The following is a 25,153-nucleotide window of genomic DNA, read 5'->3' as shown; positions in this document are numbered from 1 at the left end:
TGCGTATTGTTTGCTTTGAGTCATTGTCATGCTGGAAAACCAATCTCCTCCCATGTTGCAGTTTTCTTACAGACTGAGTCATGTTGCCCCTTTAGGATTTCCCTATACTTTGCTGAAATCAAATTTTACCCTCTACCTTTACAAACCTTTCAGGACCTGCCACCAAGAAGCATGCTCTCATCATAATGCTGCCGCCACCGTGCCTCACAGTGGGGATGGTGTGTTTGTGATGATATACAGTATTTGGTGTATCTGCCAAATATAGCATCTAAGGCCAAAAAGCTCAATTTTGGTCTCATCAGACCAAGTAATCTTCTTCCAGTTGACCTCAGAGTGTCCCTCATGCCTTCTGGTAAACTCTAGTCCACATTTAATGAGCTTTTCTTCAACAGTGTCTTTCTCTTTGCCACTCTCCCATAAAGCTTTCACTGGGGAGCAACAGTATCTGAGATCCCAGCTGCTGAAGCGTGCAACTCCTTCATTGGAGTCATTTTGGTGGCCTTCCTCACTCTTCTTGCATAGTTTTTAAGGACTGCCTGCTCTCAGCAGATTTGTATGCATGATATTCCTTCAGTTTCTTAAAGTTGGGTTTAACTGTACTCCAAGGGATATTCAGTGAGTCGGGAACTTTCTTATTTCTATGCCCTGACTTATGCTTTTTAATTACCTCCCAGAGTTGCTTGGAATGTTCTTTTGTCCTATGGTGCAGCTATATCCAAAGTACTGATTCAACACTGACTGGAATTTCCAGATACAGTTATCTATATACTGCATTCACTGCACCTGTGCTGAAGTAGGGGAGTTGCTTTAAAGGGGGTGAATACTCACACAATCACTTATTTTACGTTTTATATTTTCTATTTTTAAATAATTGACATAACTTTGAAAATTAAACCCTAAAAGGGGAAAGCTTCCAAGGAGACAGAATACTTTTTAATGGCACTGTACTGTACCAGCTCTGCATGCACAGTCTTGAGCTAAATTCCCACATTCTTCACTCCTGTAATGCCCCTCGAAGGTCTGTGCGGATGGAGATTGTTAAGGGACACTGGTCACTGTGGAGACAGAGGAAGAGCTCGACAGAATCTGAAGCAGATGGGGCTGCGTTGTTTTGGCCGTCAGCTCTGTGTGAGTGTGTTTATCTGCCCTTCTGTGTGTCTGAGCACATATGTCACAGCCTGCATGTGAGTGTTTGGGAATCTGAATATGCAGCGAGGCATTCATCATGCTGTATGTGCTACTGTAACATAATGCAAATGAGTGTATCCCACACGCAGAGTGTGCAGATTAAGTTTACCGTGGTACTTTAAGAGAGAGGCTTTTGAAGAGCCAGCCTTCGTTAGGGCATGTTTACTCGATTTCATGCCTTGGTACTGACACACACATTCAGGAAGCACAGTGTCACCAGGCTTTAAGTGCTGAGAGAGCATGCTGCTGTGGTGCTGTTCTGTCTGACTTTGCATATTCTGTCATGTAACCACCGTGGTCTGAGCCCAGAATGCTTAGTTTACTAATCTGGGTGATTTATTTTCCTGCAGAGTGCATGCACAGCTGTTTCATTAACCTTTTCTCAGCTATGGTAAGATGTGACAAGTAAAACAATAGAAAATGCTCTATTTTTTGCAAATGCAATATAAATGGTAATTTAAGTGAAAGCAACTTTTTTTTACATGGTTTCTTTTTATGCCACCAATGTATTCATATATGATGCGTGGTGAAAATTAGATGCTGATGCTGAGGATATGCTCTATGAATGAGCTGGGATTCTTTCCAATATAATTAATCCGTAGGTGTTGTTTCTGCACAGCACAATGGAATGATGCTGGAATGTCCTGATGGACATACCTGATGAGGGAATAACGTTTTGCAACAAAGACAAAAGAAAAGCTATTAACGAGGGTCATGTTTCACAATGATGCATGACTTTTTGAGTAGAAAAGTAAGTTTTAATTGTTAGTTTTTGTGGCCAACACTGGTATATAAACAATGGCAGAATTATGTGACTATTTTGAGAATCTGTTACTGGTTAATTAACAAAACTGTCAAACATTTGTTGGTTCCAGCTTCTTAAATGCTAATTTGGGCATATTTCTTCAGTTTTGTGTGACTATGAATTGAATATTTTCAGTTTTGGGTCATTGGTCAGCCAATAACTCTGACTGAACAATAGTCCAAAACTGAAAATGTTCAATTTGAAGAAGTTAATTTGGATTGTTTGAAACTGTATTGAATTTGCTTTTTTCACCAACTTATAGATAGATAAGATATTGCTATTAGTAATTTGTTTATTTGATATTATTATAACTATTTGATCATTTAATAATAACCCTCTAAAACCTAAGCAGTTTCAGGGTGATTTTTGCTCCTGTGGGCTCATTGTTCACTGCAGCATGAAGTTTTACACCTCTGTAGAAAACAACACAACCACGGCTACAAATTTGAAAATCAAAATTAAAGAACTATTTTTTTTTGTTTGTTTTATAATTGCTATCAGTTTCAGATAACCGTTAAAAAAGATAAAAAATAAAAAAAAATCTGGCACCAGCATCTAGAAAATATTACGATTAAAGACAAACTGGTTGCTGTAGTCTCTACAGTTTACTACTTGTTTTTTAATTTGTACTCATACTTTTGTCTGCTCTGTAGACATATTACCCACAGCAGAGACTTTTTGTCTCTGCTGTGGGTCTCTGCTGCATTTTTGTCATATAACCCAGCGAAAGCTGCATATTTGTCATTATTATTATTTATTTATTTTTCACAGAATCTGGATAGTGCAAATGTTTGTTTTTTTTTTTTTTTTTTTTTTTTTTTAATTATCTACACTACCAGTCAAAAGTTTGGACACACCTTCTCATTTAGTGTTTTTTCTTTATTTTCACGACTATTTACATTGTAGATTCTCACTGAAAGCATCAAAACTATGAATGAACACATATGGAATCATGTAGTAAACAAAAAAGTGTGAAATAAGCCAAAACATGTTCTATATTTTGAATTCTTCAAAATAACCACCTTTTGCTTTGATTACTGCTTTGCAAACTCTTGGTGTGAAAACAGAGTGGTCGGATCTCAAAATAAATATTTGGAAACCACCGTCAGAACCCGATATTCGGGTCCAGCCCTAGAATCTACAGTGTAAATTGTCCTGACAATAATTTAAAAAAAAAAACATTAAATGAGAAGGTGTGGCCAAACTCTTGACTGGTAGTGTATGTCGAAAAAGTGTGACTTTGATTAAATGTGGTGATTTTAAGCTTAGATTTGAAAACATTTAGATTAAATGCTGTTGCAGATAAGTTCACTGAAAGTTGGGAATTTGACAATTATTTCAGTTTTTATATTCTTGTAGGTAATAAATGGTGTAATTTTGGTGAATTACAAAGCAGCAACAACAAAAACAAACCATCTTCTCCATACTTGCTGGTGGGTTTTGACATTCAAGTGGTTGTGCCACTCATTATATATTTTAGTTAATTGTTTGCTTTGCAACATGTCCTTCAGTTTCACCCAAAGCAAAACTTGCAAATATCCATTTTTGTGAGGATAAAATGTGTTGTATGTTTGTCTGGAAAATGACAAACTATTCAAGGATTTTTGACATTTTTTGACAGATTTTTTTGTTGTTCAATTCAATAAATCCATTTACTCATTTAAGTTGCATATGAATTGGTATGGGTTATCTTTTGATTCCATTGTTTGCTTTTCAATGCCTCATTTTGGATGAACACTTTGTAGCAAGATGTGTCTCCATTGTCAGGTACTGATGCAGGATGGGACAATGGGGAGTGATTGGTGCTTTCCACTTATCTCTGCCAACCAGTCAACAGATTGCAGGCCGATCTCTGCATGTCATCCCTCTGCCTGGGAGAATCCTTGTGGGTGGGAGGAGAAAATAAAGCCCTGACAGATTCTGCTGTCCTGCGGTGACGGCAGCCGAGCCAAAGTACCTGGGCAGGTTCCAGGCCTCATGGTAATGATTACTGGCTGACTGACCCGTGATGAGAGCTGGATGGGGCCGCTCCATCAGCCGATCCTCCGGGCTTCAGAACATCCGTCTAATTTGCTGCTCTCTTTAGTTTGTATCTTATGTGTTTTCTGATGTGTTTTTTTTTTTTTTTTTGGCGTTCAGCAACCTTTTTGCTGTTTACTGACCCCCGTTGTTTGGTGTCTGTTTGCCTTCAGTCAGAAATCTGCAAACTGGGACCTACAAACAGATGATTAGAGCCCATTAGCCTTGTTTTAATTGCAGTGAAACACAGATCATCCTTGCCTCTATGGCAACAGCAAATGAAATCCGACAGTCGCTGAACCAGACTGAGCTGCTGCTGCTGCAGGAGTTGGAACTCTTTGTATAGACTTCACCACCAGTCGGTGCCAAGCAGTTAACGTCTGCCAAAATAAATGTTTCCTGTCTTGCTTTACTCACGAAAAACATCTGCATACAAACAAACAAGATGTTCATTTGAATAGTGAAGCAACATTAGCAAGGCAGTTCACAGATCTGTTATGTTAACAGTCTTGTATTGTCTCATTTTCTGTTCATCTGCGGACGTCAGAATGAAAGATGAGGATGTGCCGAGCGGTATTGGTCGGTGATTGGTTTGGTTTAGTGACTCGCATAATTCAGCGGTGCAAATTGAAGCCAGCGGGCGTTGTGTAAAGTCAGCATGGAGGCAGATCAGCAGAGTGTGTACAAATGGAGTTCACAACAGGGTCATGAGGATGTGATAAGATCTGAAGATGCAGGGTGATGATTTGGTCATTTGCAAGAGTTTTGTGATCCAGTAAGACAATTAGGTCTGTCCACATGCGCATAGATTTTTCTGTACGATTTAGACTTTAATGCACATGCAAATGTGGATTTAAGTGACTGAAATCCAAAGGTTAAGATAATCTCAAACTCTATTTGCAGTGCTGATAGGAAGAAACTGAGATTTTTGAAGGCAGAGTGTATGCCATTATGGCCTATATTTCTGAGGTGATTTTGCATAATGGCCAAAATAGCTGGTGCTGAACTTTATAACAGTCCACAAAACTCAGTGGCAGGTTTGATCTTTTAAAAAATAGACAAAATTACACCATTTATCAGAATCAGAAAATGTGGAAATGGAAAGAATCACTGGATTTTCAACTTTGAGAGTCCTCGAACTACACGTCATTCTGTATAGTTGGAACACTACCAAATCTTTCCAGCTAAAATGAAAGCTCAAGATGAGTATGGAAACAAAGTAGAAATGTAAGTGGTAAAATATCTATAATATGTAAAGCCACTATTGGGAACACCTGTTTGCACTTGAAAAAATGTATAAATTTAGTCTTTTTTAAAAAAGTTTTTCTAAACAAAATAATTCAAAAAAGTTGACTTTTGTTTTTGTTTTAAGGATTTATGACATAACTGTATCATTGTGCAGAGAACATATTTTTGAGTTCTCTCTACTTCTAGCCATGATTGTACTGTTTTTTTTAGTGGCACAGGACTTAATATTATAGTGAAAAATGAACTAACAGTGAGGAAAAATATGACAGCAGATTTAATTCAGGTTCAGAGATATAATGTACACTTACTCTTTCACTATACAGAGGAACAGCAGTGTTAGAAACAGTCCACACGTGATTTCCTCCGAGATGCAGTAGTCACTTTTTTTTTTTTTTGGCCTGCGATTAGCCAACATGACTCAAAGCTTGTATTGCCACCTGTTATTTTGACATGCTCTTTGACAGCTCTGACAGATTATATTTTTCTTGAGAACAAATAAAGAAAAACCTCGTTTTAAAGAAGACATGTTGTCCACATGTTCACACAATCTCCATTTGCTCTTATTCAGTTTCTTTATTAGCAGTTATGTTTGGTGAAATCCGGCCATAATTCTATTCAGAAACTAATGTTTTTAAGTTGTGATAATGTTCAGTGGCAACATCCAGAAATGTAGGATGTAGTGCGACTGTCATACAGGATGGTGCAGTAAAAAGTGAGGGTGTTAATGGCCCTGTAAGCTTTATAAGCTTTATATTTCAGTGTCTCTGGCTCACAGCATCTCATAGTGCAGCAGGTTTTATGTTTTGCTTTTATGGGACAGCAGAGAAAGTTTGTAAAGAGCAGCAAAAGATTCACAGCCAGAACTAAACCAGGGAACCTACAAGTGACATGAAATTAATCTGAGAGCACTGGACCACACTTTCTGAGCTTTAAAGTATATTGACACCAAAAACTTCAAACATATGTGCTGCGTGAATGTTCTGATGGAAAGTAAAATATTATACATTAATCGAAAGTGCAATCTGGGCAGCATGAAGTTTGCAGTCATACAAAATAGTTTTTTATTCATTAAATAAGTGGATCTGGTTGCTAAATAAGAACTTCAGAATCTGATTTAAGGACTTTGGGGATAATTGTGTTTTGTTGTATTTGCTTTCCCCAAAGATTAAGGATGAATGTCTAAGCAAAAATGACTGAATACTTTCCACCTGCAGTGATTAGTTGTTCAATTGCTCTGTTGATTATTTTAATAATTGATGAATTGCTTTCATCGTTTCTCAAGCCTTCCAAGATGAAATTTGCTGGCGTCAGCTTCTTCAGTTTATTGGGGGCAGCCGAGGTTGCAGTGGAACACGTTCTCTGCTAATTGCATGGTTCAATACCTGGCATCTCCAAAGTGGTCCTGAGCAGCTCAACCTCCACAGGTGTCTGTATTAATGGGTAAAGACATTTTACCTTTTCAGAATGTGTTGCTTTTCTTTGTCACATGATGGTAAATGTATATTTTAGCTTTGGTCTCTTGCACAAAGTAACATTTTTCACCTTTTTCTGACATTTTCTCAAAGAAATGATCAGTTCAGTAAATAACCAACAAGCAAATGTTTTTTTTTTTAAATCAAATATCTGTAATCATTTTTCAGAGAAGTAGCTCTACATTAGGTGCAACAGAAACGTCTTAGAATGTGCATATAAAATATTGAACTAGACTCCTTGTGGAGTGATAAAGTTCTCCAAGGGTTTTTAACACTTCTTGTAAGTCCTGTCACATAAACATGCCAAGCACCATTCACTCTGAATGCTGAATCACTTGAACAGTGTGAAAATTCTTCAATTACAATTTCAGTTTTGAAAGAAAGTAACAGGAAACAGGAAGGCTGGCACAGTAGTGCTGATATCTGGGTCTACTGGAACATCCACATGCTACAGTTCAAGCAGTTTGCACCAAATGTTTTTCTCAAACAGTAATACTTGACATTGACTCAAATTTGCTCCTCTTGCTTCTGACCTGATGATCTGTGTCCAGTCTTGTGAACTGTGGCCTCTTGATCCTAAAATTAGTATCAGGGTCAATCACAGGCATTTTTAACTGATAAATTTCTGTAAAAACTGACTCCTCATTCTTTATTTTTATCTGTTGTCATGCAGAAACATGAAGAAAAAGCCACTAAAATGATTGTTTGATATTCCACTGGGATATAGAAACACTGTCCTTGGTAATTCCAGCTTAATTAGCACTTGTGCGCTGGCTTGAGGTCAACAAGCTTTAGTCATGGTACGCCTTTAACAGCTAAACTCCCACAATGCTCTGTTTCCCAACAGACTCATGCTGCCTTGTGTTACTACAGTATGAAATGGTACGAAGCTGCACCTAGTAACCAGGTACTAAAATTAATCTGCAATATTTGAAGTGTGTATTATCTGTGTGGAAAATGATATCAGCAGGTGCTAAATACTGAATAACTTGGATCATATTGAGATTTTTTTTTTTAAGTGTTGAAAACTGTTCTATCTTCTTTTAGTCCTGGCTGTAGACCTGCCTCTCATAACCGACTGACTCAAAATTGGATTTTTGCTCCTTGCTCCAATTTATGGCCTATAGCAAAATCACAAACATGCACCTACCAGTGGACACAAAAACAGGCAACACAGGTAGCAATGTTTACAACTGTGTCAGTCTGACCTTCTGACTTGTCACAGTTAAAGTTTGCAGATGTTTAACGGCCATCATGTACATCTTCAGATCCTTTAAACTGTGCAGAGTATAGAAGCAAGTCTGTAATCCAACAGGTTTTTTGTGAATTTTAGGCTGTAAGTGTCTGGACACAACAAAAATGATCTCTAATTATCTGAGACTGAACATTCAGCAGTGATTAATTTAAGTTCTCACTTATATGCTGCCAGAACCATGAAAACAAGACTTCAATCTCTGCATTTTACACATGCTGTCTCTGTGATGGCAGTAGTGTTGATTAATTGAAATGCTGATGCCCCCAAATGATTCTTTTATCAGTAGTTGCTGTTTACATTAGTCGTTTTGAAAAACTCTCATTGCTAAGTGAATCAGTTGGGCTGTCAGTTGGGATGCCAGCGTGTAAACTCTGTCAAATTGATTCCTTTTCATAGTGTTGAACTGTAGGAAAAACATTGAATCGTCAACATCTGACGCAGCTTCATGTCAGACTTCTCCCGTCAGCTACTGAACTGGACTTGTCGAATAGAAATGTGCAGATGTTTATGCAGCTTTCCTCGCTGTGTCGTTCTTTGCCCTCTGGCTGTTCTGAGTGGAAGTGTGAATTTCAGAGGAGGAAAAACTAGGAAAATTCTGACAGAAATGTATGATGGTCTGGCAGGCGGCTGCAGCCTGTAATTCAGCTCTGTGCAGTGTTTTTGCTGACTGGTCTTGTCTGGGAGCAACACAATGCGGAATGTGAAGCGTCTATTTGTCTTCGTGTCCCGCACCAGGCCCAATCATTTCCAGACCAGGGAGCCCAAATGGTGCCAGACAAAATGACCAGTATCCTCTCTCTTTTTTCCTCGCATTGTATTTCTTTGTCATCTTTCTTCAATCTTCATACAGCTAAGAGAAAAGTCAAGCAGCTTTCAGAGGTCACGCTGACTCAGAAAGAATGAGGCAAATCGGTTTATTCCAGTCTGAGAAAGTGTAATGCTACCGTTTAGCCTTTATTTAAAGGTGATATAACTTTTTACCGTCAGTAGCATAGCATTTAGCAAGTTTAATGTGACATCTTTTTTCAAAATAATTGCTTCAGGTGTCATTGAGATGATGGCTTTAACTCTAAAAAAAAATTTTTTTTGTTTCTGGTTTTGGATGTGAAACATGTGCGGAAGTGATTTTTGTCCATATATTGTGGACATTTCTTTCTTTTCACATTCATATTTTCACAGAAAAGGTCAGAATATATTGATTATATGAAGCAGATATATTGAATTGCTAAACTGGAAAATGCAGAAAGGCTATTAGAGAGAGTTTTTTCTTCAGGTGGTGTTTTAAAACTTGCATTTATGTTAATTTAGATCTTGATATATTGGCCTTGGTTTGGAATGAAACTTTCCACAATGAATATTTCTAGCTGAAGCATCGGTGCATCAGTTGTCCATCAGCTATACTCTGCTAGCAGGATTAGCCTCCACAGTTGGTAGGCACGGTCGGCTGTTTTTATTCAACATGTATGATGTGTCAACTCGCAGTTCTCGCATCATCAGGGGGAAAAAAAGCAAAGGTATAAAGTCTTAACCCCTCGTCAGACTGTTGTTTGTTGTATTGATGCAGCTTGTGTGGTTGTCAAATTGGTGACGTTTAACTCTTTTAGCTCCAGGCATTTTTTAGGCTGATGTCACTTCCTTTACCTCTACCTTCTTATACTGCTCATTCTGAGGCCTAGTCCTATATGCTGGATCTGTTTTTTGTTTTTTCAGAACAGTCTCGGCTATCCTGGTCTTCCATCATTTGATATGATAAGACCTGCAGATGCTTATAATGGACATTAAATCAAGAAAAATTTTGAATTGTAAAATGCTGTTCTTGCAAGTGCCTCACCATAGAATTTAGGCAAACAGATATTTTCATGACTGTGTGGATGAGACTGTCTACAATCTGGCAATATATCAGAGCCACGATGGTGGAAAACTGTATTACTTTGACTTATTTGACTGAGATACGAGAGATTAGTAAATATACTACTTCTCATGAATTTGACTTACCTCAGTATGTAAACAGAATAATTATAATGCTACAGTTCTAGTATTAACATACAGAATATGTGAGTAAATTTGGTCAAAAGCAACTAGAATTTTTACTTTGAGAGCAATTAAATGATTTGGATGCAAAATAAGTCCTTTGTGCTTGTATAATAACCCTTCAACAGTTAAGAGCTGTAAAATGCTGGATAAAAATACTAAATGTGAGATTTTAAAAATTGGTGCTGCATATGGAGCGAACATCGCAACATACAATAATCTTCCATGGCTGAATTTGTTGTGATTTGCCTTAATAGAAATGTATATAAATTTGAACAAATTTGCCAGTGGAATTTTTTTTTTAACTTTGGAATATGGTTTTCAAAATTGTTGTACATTCCAACATGATCACGTTTTCACAAACTACGACTTTAATATGTTCATAATATGTCAAGTCTCACATTTTATGCCAGTAAACCAGTAAATATTTGACATTTCTTCGTCTTTCTGTCTCCCAACTAACTGATGACTCAATAATTTATTTCCGCTCTACTCAGGTCCACGGTTCTGGTCGTCCGTTTTGAATTGTGCAGTATTTTTCCTGTATTTTGTTGGAGGAAAGCCGTACTTACCATTTAGCAGTGCAACACAAAAAAAAAATAAATTGGGGTTAGGCACGGTCCGCTGCCATCTTGTTACGGCTGTTTTTGCCTTAAGCCTGTGCAGTTGCACTCCGAGATTCTCCAAGGATTCATTGTGCAAACCCACTGGCAAGGAAATGTTAATTATTGCAATATTTTCATGGGGTTTTGATTTAATTAGCAGCTCCATTAAGAGATTTAATTTGGAGTCGCTCGGTGCCACAAATAATCTCCTGAAAAGCTGTGACTCTCAAGCACAGGTGTTAAGTGATTGACTCTTCTGCTTTATTTATTATTTGGTTCATAGCGTAAGAAAGCCGGAGGCAGGCTGCTGTGTTTCTCTCTGATTTCACTTCCTGCTATGGGCATGTTTTCTGGTTTCTATCCTCTACTGCGGTCTTGACCTGTGGATGAATCACACCTTTCAGACATCGCCGAATGCCATGTTGCATCAAAGAAAAGCTTAAAGAGCTGTAGTGAACAAAGTCAAAGTTAATGTAACCTTGGCGTGCCTCATTACAGCCTATGTACTGTATTGCTGTCGTTAACACTCAGGGAGGCTGCACATCTCACTGCTAGACAAGCAACACCAGCTGTAGAGGAGACAAGCTACTTGCTGCTGCTGCATTTTTTTCTATAGTCTTTTCTTTCTTTCTCAACTTTTTCTCTCTAGAGTGGATCTTTTATAAAAGGCAAGTGTGTTAGGATTATATAAATGCACACCCCAGATCAAAATGATTGCCCGTTTATTGAACGCAGATGTGTATTCTGTTTCCCCTACAACGTCCTGTGCTGAAAACTCTGAAAAAGAGAACACTGGGGAAAAGAGGCGCGCAACTTCTGAGTTTGATTGAGTTTGCTCGGGATTGCTTTCCAACGCCCACAGCACAACAAAGAAACAAAACAAAAACAAGATCAACAAGTCGCAGAGTTGTGATTTATGGTTTTGGCTTCACACCTAAACAAGTTTGTGCTGACACCGCTGGTTTGTTGTTACAGGATACAGCAGAGCAACAGAGGGCTGCGTTAAGTCAAGCCATTGTTTTTTTGACACCTCTCAACCCCGGTTACAGTACAACTCTGAGGCAGTGTGAGAAAAATGTGCAGTTAAATAATCATCAAGGCATAACCACAACCAATGATATCAGAGGGATTAGAGGATTAAACACAGATCAGTCTCATAATTCATGCCAGTCAGTCGTGTAGATGTAGAGATAGTAAACAGAATAGGTGAATGCTGGATGAATGTGCAAAAAATGCAAAATTTCATTGCATCTTTATTAGTTTATAACAAAAAATCTTGAAGATATTCCACTTGTGGCCTCGTAAATCTGTGATTCGTATTTTGATACACAAGTGATTAAGATCTGCAGTTCTCTAACATCTAGGTGTAGATCCCTTGAGGGTTTGTGTGTATTTCTTTTGCTATGAAAAGTACTGAGATTAACTGACCTGTTAAACAGTATTGAGTGACTTCAGCTGAATGTGTAAACAGGGTTAGGATTAAGGCTAAACAGTTAATCAATTTCAAATTACAAAGGCTGCAGTACAAAAATATACATTATGCAGCACAAGCAACTAAGGATTTATTCTGTTATGTCAATGCTTTTACAAATTTGTGTAAAATCCTCCTTTGTGTGACATTTTGGATGATGTCTCATGTGCTAATGGTCCATTATTAGGTTTCAAATGTATTACACAGTGAATATTGAACTCAAGCTCGACTTTATTCAGCTCAAATTGCTCATCAAATTGCAATCTGTCAGAAAAATCGATGAGAAATTTGCCCCACATCATTCAGCCAAGATATTTAGCCTGAAAATATTCCCATTTCAGAACACTAGCAGCAAAGAAATGTCATCTACACAGTGTTCAGAATCCCAAATGGAGAGAGGTTTAAGGATGAAATCAGGTGACAATAACACTTTCAGAGGAAAAACTGTTTCTACTGTATATTTTCTGTGCATATTGACCTTTTTGCGCTCTTCTTTGTATAGTTAGCATTATCTGCCTCATTTTGTGTCAGTCAGATAATGCACTGTTCTCATACATTAATATTTATTAATAACTCGGTATGTATGAGGACATGTGATTGATGAGTATGTCTGAATGAATGTACTCTGCAAACAGGTTAATCATTGCACCAGATGAAGACAAAAGAAGTAAGAATTTGATTGCATTGACAGCTTGTTTATTGCATCATATGGCAAAAAGGTCTTTGAATCCTTTAGCTGTGTATGGGACAGTCATTCTAAATAATTTTTCATTTTTAATATAAAGATTTTTTAAAATAAACAGTCAGTTTTTTTTAGCACCATGCATGTTTAAATTCGCAATTATATGTCATGTACAAAATATTAATTAGAATTTTCAGGGAAAATAGTTTCCTGCTCATCTCTGCTGAGCTGCTTGGGTGATGGAGAAATCGCCCCTCCAGTGCGACAGAGCAGCCAATTACCGACAAGAGATTCGACATAGCAACAGAAATTTATCCAATCAGTGTCGTCGAATCTGATGCCCAGAGGGGCAAAATCAATATCGCCCCAAGCCAAGTGAGCATGCGTGTGTGCGGTGGATAACTGTGACAGTGACAATGATGGACGAGGCGGACGGTGAAAGTGTACGGTCTCTTCTCCTAAATCCATTTGAAAGGAGAACATTGGTGGAAAAACTCAAAATAAAACGGCGAGGCCCAGATCAACCTAATATCAAAATAAGTCAAACCAGCGAGAAAGGTAAATTTTACACAAGAGGCTCCTCTCGTAATTGGTACAAGAGGAAGGCTTGGCTAGCTGGATGCAGTCAAGCAAATGCCTTATATTGCTTCCCGTGTTTGCTCTATAAAACGGCTGGGACAGACATGGCATGGACTGTTTCAAAATATTAAGTTAAGGGTGCCATCGTTTTTGTTCAGGCCTGTTTCATTTTCATTCAAAGTAATCTTCAACAGAAGAGTACTGTCTGTATACACACACACATTTATTTCCTTGACCAGATTTTTCTTTGTATAAAGTTGACTTTAGCACAACACATCATCCAGCAATGTATTGCACTTAGTAATTTTGGGATATTTTGTCTAAATAGTTTGTGTTTGCTTATGTAATCTGCTCCTCATTTTCTGGCTTGTTCACTGAAATGTTGAAATCATCAAAATTGTTGCAGATTGTATTTTTCTGTCTGCTAATTGAAAAATCACTTAATTGTTGCAGTTCTGATCAGTTAGTAACATTTAGCTTCATCATAAATTACTGTACAGTATTTTTCCGTTCTAGTATTAATTTCTTAATATACTTAACACTTAACATAATACTTGAGTCGTCAATTCAACACTAATGCACGGTTTCATGTGCTCAGCTGTATATATAATTTATTGCCAAAATTGTGGTTATGCAATATGTTGTTCATGTCTTGTGCAAAAATGCCTCAAGTTATTAATATTGGCATTAAATAATTATTTCACAGAGCACTGATATCCTGCCGTTTCTGTTCAGTTGTATCAGGATGGTTACTAAAACTGATTTGATATAGCACAGCCCCACCTAGAATATTTTTCACCAGCCGCCACTGGCAATATCATATAATTTCCCTAAAAACTGAAATATAATGATATGTAACAGGTGGAAAACGGTGTTTCTTTGTTTGCAGGGTTAATGCCTTGTTGACACATTATTGATCTAGACTGGTCTGGCTTGCCTGTGAGAGCGTTTGTGGCTCTCATGTGTGCAGATATTTTGTAAAGTCAGGGTAGTGTGGACAAAACTGAATGGAAAGATATCTGTGTAGAAAAATATCTGCATTATTGTTGACAAGGCCTTGGTGTATGCACTGGTTTTAGATGGTGAAAATGATTTCTGTGGTTACCTCATCATAATTAATACAAACTGCTAATTAAATAGAGGTTGTCTTTGTGATTTTTTTTTTCATTTATAAGGACTTTTAAATTAAAACTGCGGCTTTAAGGCAAACCTTGAAGCATTTTCTGGTTAATTCATATTCTATTAAATGCACTTTTAGAGCACTTTTTTTTTTTGCTTTGTAAGAGCCTCAGATGGGCCTGAGACATTATAGTGCACCAACACAGCTTGCTGCTGCTCTGTAACTGACAGGATTAGGTTCCACCATTAACTCCATCTGTCCCTCTATGCTGTTTTCCACCAAGAGCCGAGCTCCGGAGTGCATCTAAATTCTTCTGGTGGCTTCTTCATTGTTACATATTCAGAAGGCACACAGATCTAATATGAGTTAGTGTGTCAGTCCAGACACTCATCTTCTCACTGACAGGAAGATGGATAACTGTCATGGTTTTTTTTTTTTCTGCAGGCTGACATGACTGACTGCAGAAGAACTCCTCAATGCATTCCATCTGTCAAACTGCTTCTTTTCCCCTCGTGTACTGTAAAGTCTGTGAAGGTTGTTGCTTTCTGTCAGTCACAAAGTCTCATCTGAAGCTTCTTGACTTTGCTGATGCCGACAGCCATGTGGAAAAGCTCTTAAATCACTTTACTTTATAGCACACCCATTCATGAATGTCATTGTTATAAGATGATGATTAACATTTATATTTACTGTGTACATCCCCACCATGGTGTTTATTCTGATTGTTGTAAAGAAATATGCAATCAGTGAGGTTAAAGTGAAGAAAAAATGGTTTCATTAGGAGCAGTACAGAACGGCAGCAGTAAAGTAGAAGCTTCTAGGAGTGAAGTAGTAAAATTCTACAACTCTATCAATTTCAGTAATAAAATATCCATTTAGTATAATTAAAAGTGAACTTCTCATTCATTGCCTGGATGGCAGGCTCACTGAAGTATCACCACAGTGTTCTGTGTGGAGCAGTTTGTACAGGAAGAGCATTGTCTAGACATGATTTGTAAAAATTTATGCCAAAACAAACTAGCATCTGCCATTTCCCCCCATTTTGTAATTTGCTTTAAACTGAATTATTGTGATGAGAGGGGAAAAAAGCAAATAACAAACATTTGCTAATGTCAAGATATGCAGGAGCAGTCTGAGCTTTCCCTCCAGTATTAAGTTTGTGAATTGTAAGCCAATTTGGTGCAAAGAAGTAAATGAATAAATAGAATAAAATTTTCATATTTGGAACATTTATTTGTGTTGCCTCAGGAAAAAAAATCTCTTCCCAGATATTTAGTGAAGCAACGGTTTTTGAACTCCAAAAGCAAAACTGTATATTTATAATAAATAATTCAAGATGCAGTCATCACCAACATCTAATTATACTTTAAGCTGGACTCATCTTTTCTCCGTTTTGTGAATGACATCCCCAATTGTTTCAATGACAATATGCTATCATATTTAGGTGTGTATATTAATAATTAATAGTTTTTTTAGCATGAAATTTAAACCTGGAAAGAACAAAATTTCAATTATTGCTGCTATTATTTTAGGATAAGCTATTATCAAAATGGATTTTTTAAGGGACTTTCTTCCCTGTATCCCCCTCATCCAACTATGTTTACTCTCTGGTCTTGTAGCTGCACCAAATTATCACTTAATAACATATAATTTATGTATTTATGAAGGGATGACACAGAACAGATGTATAATGTAGCTGGTTGAGTTCACTGGAAATGATATCTGGATATAATATTTCTCACCATCTGGGCCGCTTCCATTATTTCTGATCGATGAGTTTGGACACATGGCGTAACCAGAAGACTGTGAAAGAACGCTTGTGTGAATAACCTCGTAATTGGTGGGATTTGGGTTTAAAACCTTGAACAGGATGACAGGAGCAAGTCAGCGCAGTGACAATATAGGGCAGAATAAATGGGCAGCAGTTAGCAGAGCTGGCTGCAGTCTATATAGTGATTTTGCTGCTGGTAATGCTTCTGCTGTTTCCATGATCTGCTAATGTGTCTGCTGCTGTGGAGGCTGAGTTAAAATGAGATCAACTTTATCGATCCCTCACTGAGGAAATTCACACATTACAGTAGCTAGATAAAACCTGAAGCAGAGTAAAAAAAAAAAAAACAAGACAAGGAATATAGAAGTAAAGATGGAAATGGTTATAAAGGTTGTTACTGCACTTGAAAAATCAACGAAAGTGTAGCTGTAGGTGTTGGAAGTTGTGCAGCTGTGCAGACCGACACTATTCTGCAGACCTAAGAAATTCCCAATGTCATTTAGCTTGTTGATTAAACTCACTGTGCAGCAGCCTTAGCAAGAGTGCCCACTCAAAACTTACACTTGAATGACCACATATTTATTACTACAGGTGCACAATACTAAAGTGAGGCTGTATCACATGCTGTTACACCCCTGTAGAGCTCGGTCTGGGCTAATGTGTCCTGTGTTTGTGCTTTTCCAGTGCGTGTTCATGCCATGCACCTCATCCTGCTGAAGGTGTCCAGCTGCTGGAAAATAGACATTAAAGGTGTTAGCGAGCTAGTTTCTGGAAAAAACAAGCCAAAAAAAAACAATGTAGGAATCATCAAACCGCTAATGTTGGCAACTATTTTCAGTGCATGCCAGCTGGCAGCTCCTCCCAGCTTAAGTCAACAACTGAAGCAAGAAGCTACTTTATTTTCAAAGACAACAAGGTGACAGTAAATACCCGAAAATTGGCAGTTAATGTTGATTTGTTTTTTTTGTTTTTTTGTTTTTTTTTTAAATCTAAAGAAACTTATGTAGAGAGCATGTTAAAGTTTTGGCAACATTTCTGTCACTGAATATCTAAGTGAAGAAAAGATGACACATTTCTTTAATATTTTGAGAAATATTACATTTTATTTCCAGTTTTTGAAAGGTTTCCAAATGGTCAGCGTTTGGTACAACCTACTTTAGCAAGAATCACTTCTTGTAAATGGTTTTTGCAGCAGCTAACACTCTTCAATTCTTCTTTGTGTGCTTTTTACCCATTCCTCAGTACAAATGGCCTCTAATTCAGTTAAATTCTTGGGCTGTCTTGCACATGCTGCTCTTTTTAGGTACATCCACACAGTTTTTGATGGTATTTAATAATTGCAGAAACCTTCAGCTCGCAGCTCTTGAGGTCATTTAATGCGGATTTTATGATATGTTTAGGACCATTGTCCTGTTGTAGAAGCTGTCCTCTTTTTGTGTTAAGCTTTTTATTTAAAGACAGTGTGATATTTAGTTTTTTTGTTAATTGAATCAATTCTTTTATTCATCACTGAAATGATTCCTTTGGCACTGGCTGCAGCACAAACCAGGATCGATTTAAAAGATATTTATGAAGCTTTGAAAGTTGCACCAGCTGGACTCTGAACAAGGTATAGCACTAACAAGCTAATTATGCTGGGAGATCTTGGCAAAGTTATGAGATCAAACCTTTTCTTTTTTGTCTCTAGAGTTGCACAAAACAAAAACATTATGCAGATTATGTTTAAAATGTTGCTAAGAATCTTTCAAGCTGAACTTTGAGCCTTTTGGTGGTCAGTTCATATTGTATTTATTCAACAACCCACATTTAGTGTTTGAGTGCACATTGCTATTGTTAAAAAAAAGACATATTTCAAGATGTCTAACTCCTTCTTCCAAATGTTCACATTAAGTTATGTACACTTGAAAATAAAACCTTTCATACACTTGTAAAGACCATGTTTTAGGGCCCCTGCATCTAGCCCCCCCCCCCCCCCCCCCCCCCCCCCCACCTGACCTCCTTTTAGCTCCCTCTTCCTCTCGTTCTTTTGCTCTCACTCTTTTTTTAATCCCTCTTTCTGTTTTCCTTCCCTTTCCCTTCACCACTCTGCTCACTCTTCGTTCTGCACCACTCTCCTGCGGCTGTCAGTAATCTGCTAATGAAATCACCAGGAACAGCTGCAGATCAGCACACCTGCCTCATCAGTGACTCCATAAAACCCGGCTCATGGCTCCACTCCCTGCCAGATCATAGCCTTAGCATGAGCAGCAGCTTTGTTATCTGTTGACTGCACTGTCTGGTTCTGCCCAGCTCTGTCTTACCTTGGCTGCTTGCCAGCAACCTGGACCACTTCCTCCTGAAGAGAACCCGGACCCCCCGTCTGACCCGGTGTCAGATAGAAAATTGACCCCCATGGAAAAGTGACCCGCGGGCCACTTTCCTATTATAGAATTTTGACACCCCCCCCCCCCCCCCAATGGAAAAGTGACCCACCCCCAATTATTATTATATATATAATAATAATAATAATATATAAGATTATAGGAAAAATCATGAGAGCCAATACTTTATAGCATATAAGAGAGACTGGATGAAAACTTTACAACACATTATTGAAAATAATGATTTTATTTACAAATTCATTGTATTAACATTAAAATATACATTGAATCAGCTTAAACAGAGAAGATAGGCTGGAAGTGGCTGCAGATGTTGCTGATAAAGATGGACCCAGGAGCTGATGGCTGAAGAATGGGTGTGGTTCCTTTCACTGGTAAGTTGGCGAGTCACTTGTAGATGGTGGAGTTGTTGATCTTCCCTGATGCGCTGTAAACATGAACTGTGGTGTTCAGCATCGATGCGAAGGCCAAAACCTCCACTTCTGTGCCCCATTCACCCGGTGTTGACATTTCGCTGCTGGCTGGGTAATCAATGGTGTTAGCGAGATCGCTGAATATGGCTGTGTTGCTGGCCATGTAGTCAACAACTGCCTGGCAGATGAGTCTGTGGTCTGACTGTGCTCCAGTTAAGAGATGGCTGAATGTCCAGAAAACACACACATGCATACATATACATACATAGATACATATAGAAATGTACTTTGTAGAATGTTCATTAACATATGTAAATTATAGACTATGATGGTGAAAAGATGTTTTTTCTAGTAAGTATAGCAGAACATTTTTATTAGTAAAATTTCATATAGGGGGTCACAATTCTATGGGCCGGGTCAGTTTTCTATACTAGAAAAGTGACCCGCGGGTCAGAATTCTATATAGAAAAGTGACCCGGGGGTCAGATTTCCATGGGGTCAGATTTCTATATGACACCTGTCACTTGACAGTTACATGAACCTGCCTCCCTGATGTGAACCGGCTTCTTTCCTGGCTCTCCCTTCTGGCCACCGCCGCTCACCACCGCATGTCTTGCAGTGCTGATATGCCCCCTCCAGTCTGATGGACCTCATGCTCTGGGGCTGTTTTGCTGCCAGTAGGACCTGGTGCAAAGTTAATGAACGAAAGAAAAGGTTTACCTCTACATTAGGAAAGCCTAATAACATCATCCAGACACATGAATGTTCCAAAAAGACAATGACCCCAAACACATCACAGGTGTTAAAGAAATTAAATCAGGCTATAATTAAGGCTTTAGACTGATCCTACCAAAATTCTTACTTGAACCTCATCATGAACCTGTGAACCATCTGTGTCAGAAAGCCAACACATTCAGTGAAACGGTACCAATTCTGTCAAGCGGAGGGTCAAAGATAAAAGCAGAATCTTGTACAGGGCCACCAAAAGTGTCTAGTTGATGCTAAAATGACCAAAATACATTTCACTGAATATTAGAATTGCTGTCTGTATATTTTTGACCCAACAGATTTTGTCATATTTCCAGAAGACCTATAATAAATCTCTGAAAATTATTTTTTGTGAAATTGATGCATGTTTCCCTCATTCTCCTATAAAAATGAAGTGTTACCGGAGTCACTGGAATCTCACACCCATCATGAATGCCTGTACATTTTTCACAACTACATAACTTGAAAAATCAAATAATCTCCACATTGCACCTAATTGTATTATTGAATTGAGTATGTATTGAGCTACTTATCGAACCATGTGAGAGTTGAAGGGTACATACACAGAAAATGAAAGAAATTTCTCAGGTCGACTTCCCTGTGGACTGACAGACCTTGGATCAGAGTCAGCTTTTCCAAACACCATAACTCAGACAAACAGCTCAAGGTGTTTGGTGCCTCAACAAACTTCCCTGCAGCAGCGAGTCGGCCGGAGCGAACGGGGACAGAAATAACTTGAGCAGAAAGCAGCTGCGAAGTGAGCCATAAAGCACGAGTGTGACATCCGAACGGCCTGAAAATCATCTCAGCCTTAATGGCCCTGCTAGGAATGATGAAGCAACATCTGCTAACAGCTGCCGCATTGTCTCAAAAGCATAAACAAATGGAAACCGACCTGCCTGATCAGACGTCTCTCTTCCCCCTGTGCTCATCTCTCACCACCCTCCTCTGCTCTTGTAGTTGTTTTGTGCTTTCTGCATCCTCAGTTTATCGCTATTACATTTTGAGTGCTGGCTCGGTGTCTTGTCTCGTTGGGATTCCATTTGCATGAACTGGAATACTGGAGTCAAGTATCAGGAGTCAGCAGGGCTCTAATAAATTGAGAGGCTCTGAGTCGTAATCCTGCTCTTTTCCCGTCCTGTGCTGACAGAGTGCTCCACAGAGGATGCACTAACAGATTAAAAAGGCTCACAACTTTCTACACACTGCCACCGCTTTAGGTGTGTGTGTTTGTGTGTCCAGCGGTGAGAGGATCCTCTTAACATCCTCCCACCGGCACACACTGATCTACGGCTCTGGGTGAGAGTCAGCAGCATCAGCAGGGTTCACTGCTGCAGGGCCTCAGGGGGAAATAATTTGTACTCTTCACTTCATACGGAACTGTAGTTTCCTCTTTTCTCTCTATTTTTTTATGTGTAATTGGCTCTTTTGATCACATCAGAGCAATAAAAACCAGAGACTGTCCTCCTCACCGGAATGACAGCATTTATCATTTGTGCGAAATGTTTAAGCTGCTCTATGGGATGTTCGCAGTCACATTAATGACACTGAAAGACATGAAAAACAGGTAATGTTCTGGCAGCTCGGGGGCAAAAAATACTGCAAAACAACGTAAAATAGCCTTCATAATAACAATAATCATTACAATATGTTTTCCAGCCTTAATTTTACATGCAAGTGTATTTTCTTTGGCTTTTTAGTGCCTGAAGGATAATTACAGTTGCAACAATCATCAAATTACTTATACTAATTAATAATAATGTTTATAATGATAATACACACTGATAAAAACACATTCATCTATGCTGTGATTTCAATTCCTTATTCAGCATTGCTATTCATAGTGGATTAAATGCTGAATCATTTTCAACCTATTAAATAACAGTTGAATAACTGTTATTTTATAGGTTTGCCCTTTCTTGGTCAAACTACAAATAATAACGGATGACATCACAATAGAAACATGTTGCTCTTGGAAAAAAAACAAATCACTAAACAGGCCAAATCATTACTGAAAACCCATTTTTAATGGCATGCTTTTATGCAATTTTAATGTACTTTATGTATTAAGTTTTTATTTTTTTTTTACTATTATTCATATTTCTTAAAGCCTTTCTTTATTGCTTTATCTTCCATTTTCTTTTTACCTCATGTCCTTTTTCTTAATTTGATATGACATTTTTGGTGCTCTAATTAGTCCATCTGGTGGTGTTGTACTTTAATCGGCAACAAGAAAATATTTTATACATATTTGTTGCAATCACTCTTTGATTGGTTCCATGATTAAACACCCAAACAACTGCAGCATCTATAAATTATTTCATAGAAAACTCGTCATGCTGAGAATACAGATGTATTTATTACCAGCTATAAAGCATGATTTTCTTGAGTACTCTTGGCAGCATTTGATTTTGGAGAGGAAGGTAACTCGGAAGAAGCAGTTTAGTGTGTGAAGCTGAATAGATCAAGTACAAATATCAGACAATCAGTTGCTTCCACAGTGGTTGAGACAGGGAGGAATAAAAACACGATTGAAATTTACTTTTGAGGACAAATATCTGTTAGTGTCTTCTGAAGGACTCTGAAATGTCCTTGTTGGATCCTCTGCATGAACTTTTCTTTTTAAAACCCGCGTCACTGTAGCTATTGTCGGATTGGCTGTCAGTCAGTTAAAGAATGCTCAGTGTCTCCTTTCACACCAGAAGATTAGAAGCTTTTCTCATGATGGATTATACACTGTAATTCCCAGTTATTGTGTGACTCTTGAATAACAAGCAGAAGAGAAAAAGTATTTTCACTTAAGCCTTTTCATCTGCATATGTGGGATCAGTGGAGCGCAGGTTTCAGTGGTCGTCAGGAAGGCAAAAGAGCGGTATTTTGCCTCATTTTATGATGTGAGTTGAGTGTGTTTGTGGGCGGATGTGATATTGTAATTGTTCCTTGAAGGTTTTATTCATTCAGTGATGAGAAGTTGTGTGATTAGTGACGTTACGCTGTCAGTCCTCTGCTCGGCAAATGGCTCTGTCACCTCTGGAAGCAGATTATTGAATGATATTGTTATGATTCAGTGTGAGTCTGTTTCATTTGCCTTTTACACTTCAGCCAGTTTTTGTGCTGCATCTATCATCTGCTTTTGTCCCACAGAAGCATAAATATGCTGTCAGTGAAGTATCCCCAAAGTACAGTCAGTAATAAATTTAACAGTTTACTGTTATTTTCCCTGGTATGTAAAAATTCAAAATAAATGACCAAAAAAAGCTTCAAGTTACAAAACTGTAAATAATGCCCTCAGCAAAAATCAGCATTTCTTTAAACAAATGGTATATTATTCTTACACTGTATTTAATGAGCAAAGAATCTATTTTAAATATATTTGCTGTTAATTAAAACATACATTCTGTATTGAGAGGATTGGAAAAATTGAAAATAATGTTTTTCTTCTTAGTTTCCTGATTTTGTCAGATTTTTAAAAATACAGATATCTAGTAAAGTCTCAGAAAAAATATTCATTTGTATGTATTGAACACAATGCTTACATCAAATATCTTTATAATTTTCAAAACTGCATTATCTTTTACTGTATTTAAATCAGCAGCAATATTATATTTTGCATATATTTGCTGTTGTAAAAAGTACGTATATTAAAGACAACAAAATAATTTTTGAAATTGTGATTGTGCAGATTTTTCCCATTTTGTTGAATATTTTGATTGTAAAAATCATAGGAAAAAAATACTCATTTGCACCTTTACTGTAAAAAATCTGTATTTTTTTTTTACAAATTACGGTTTGTTTTTATAAACTAAATTATTTTACAGATAATTGCTTGTATTTTCACAGCTTTTACAGGTGTTAGTGTCACAGTATTCTATGGTTTAAAAAATTATTAAATAAAAATCACTTTGCAATTTATTTCTATACTTTATCTATATGCATCATCTATCCACTGAACACCATAGTTACTGATGTCTACAATTCAGTTTTAATTAGTTAAAATAAAAGCTGTAAGCATCATTGACTGAACTCATGTGAGACTTCTAATTGAATATTGATCCGTCAGTGTTATCAGAAGTAACGGCAGCTGCTGTCATGGATAAGATTATTAGAAATTGCTGTTAAAAAGGAAGAACTGACCAACACGGAATCTCTGCAGAACGAGGGCTTTGTTTATTGGAGATTTAGAAGTTAGAAATTTACTTGCGTTTTGCCCTCAGGCAGTAAACCGGCTTGTCATATCTGGTTACCGTTAGAGTTCCACAGTATGTTTGAAAAGCACATCTCCCACCGACTTGCCGTAGCTTCTGACTTAAATATCTGCAGCATCATTTTGCCTGTTGGAAGCTGTGTAATTACATTTTGACTGAGCAGAATTCCAGTTTGAGATTTCTATAATGACATTTGACTAGTTACTAATGTAAAATATTTTAAAAGAAAGTTGTAGATATCTTGAATTAAATACCTGTAATCATGAAACTTCATTTACATGAATGGTTGGTGGACGTCTTTTGTCCTGGTGGAATGACCATGTTAGCATCTAGAAATGTTCTTTTTGGCTTTGAAGAATTGAAAAATGGACATATGCAAGACATAGTCAGTCCAGTGATATAATGTTAAAATGCCTGATCATGCAATAAAGTATAGCAGATCTGTCACTGCATGAATTTGGGCAGGATGGAGGGATGTGGGCGGCAGCTGCATTTGCCGAGGGGCTACTTGACGTTGATGTGAGTCAGATTGATGCCAGACGTCCTCTGCAGAGCATCAAGCTTCCCCCAGAGTTATTTTATTTCAGCACCTCATCGTGCGTGGCAGCTTCTGTCTCTTAAACAAAGCACTGTTTGTGTTTCTGGGGAAGATGTAAAGTCTCAGAAGCAGCTTATGACAAGCGTAATCATTTACATCACCTCTCAGAGCACAACAAACCTAAGCACTGCCTGCTAATCAGAAAATCCTTACAGCTTTACCGCTTCATTCTAATGTTCTCATTTGAACAAATCCAAGAGTCAGAACTGAGAAAAAAGCACTTTTCCTTCTCTTTTGTTTCTTTCAGTAGATGCAAGCTCATCTACAGAGTTAATGTCTATTCTTTACACAAATGCTTTTTAATGAATCTGTATAATACAGTGTGATGACTTGAGCTTTTGTTAAAGCTTAAAAAAATCTATGTATAGCCTGATAAACGTCATTATTTAGCAGATATGTCATAAATTGATTTTTTTTTTCTTTTTGCAATTTTTGAACATTACAGCATTTGGTAATATACTTTTTTCCACTGTCTTTTAGTAGCATTTTCCTAGTCTAATGCTATAAAGTTGTATTATTTTGCTGTGTTTGGCTGTACTGTGTGA

General features: G+C 37.7%; 1 protein-coding gene across 1 annotated transcript in view; it reads left to right on the top strand.

The window, feature by feature from the left end:
* asic2 (acid-sensing (proton-gated) ion channel 2) overlaps positions 1 to 25,153 on the top strand; it is a 530,460-nt gene that overhangs the window by 184,041 nt on the left and 321,266 nt on the right. The window lies entirely within an intron of this gene.

Source organism: Acanthochromis polyacanthus, chromosome 21 (genome assembly GCF_021347895.1).
Source record: "Acanthochromis polyacanthus isolate Apoly-LR-REF ecotype Palm Island chromosome 21, KAUST_Apoly_ChrSc, whole genome shotgun sequence".
In the NCBI taxonomy this organism is placed as follows: Eukaryota; Metazoa; Chordata; class Actinopteri; family Pomacentridae; genus Acanthochromis; species Acanthochromis polyacanthus.
This window is presented reverse-complemented; position numbering and strand designations above follow the sequence as displayed.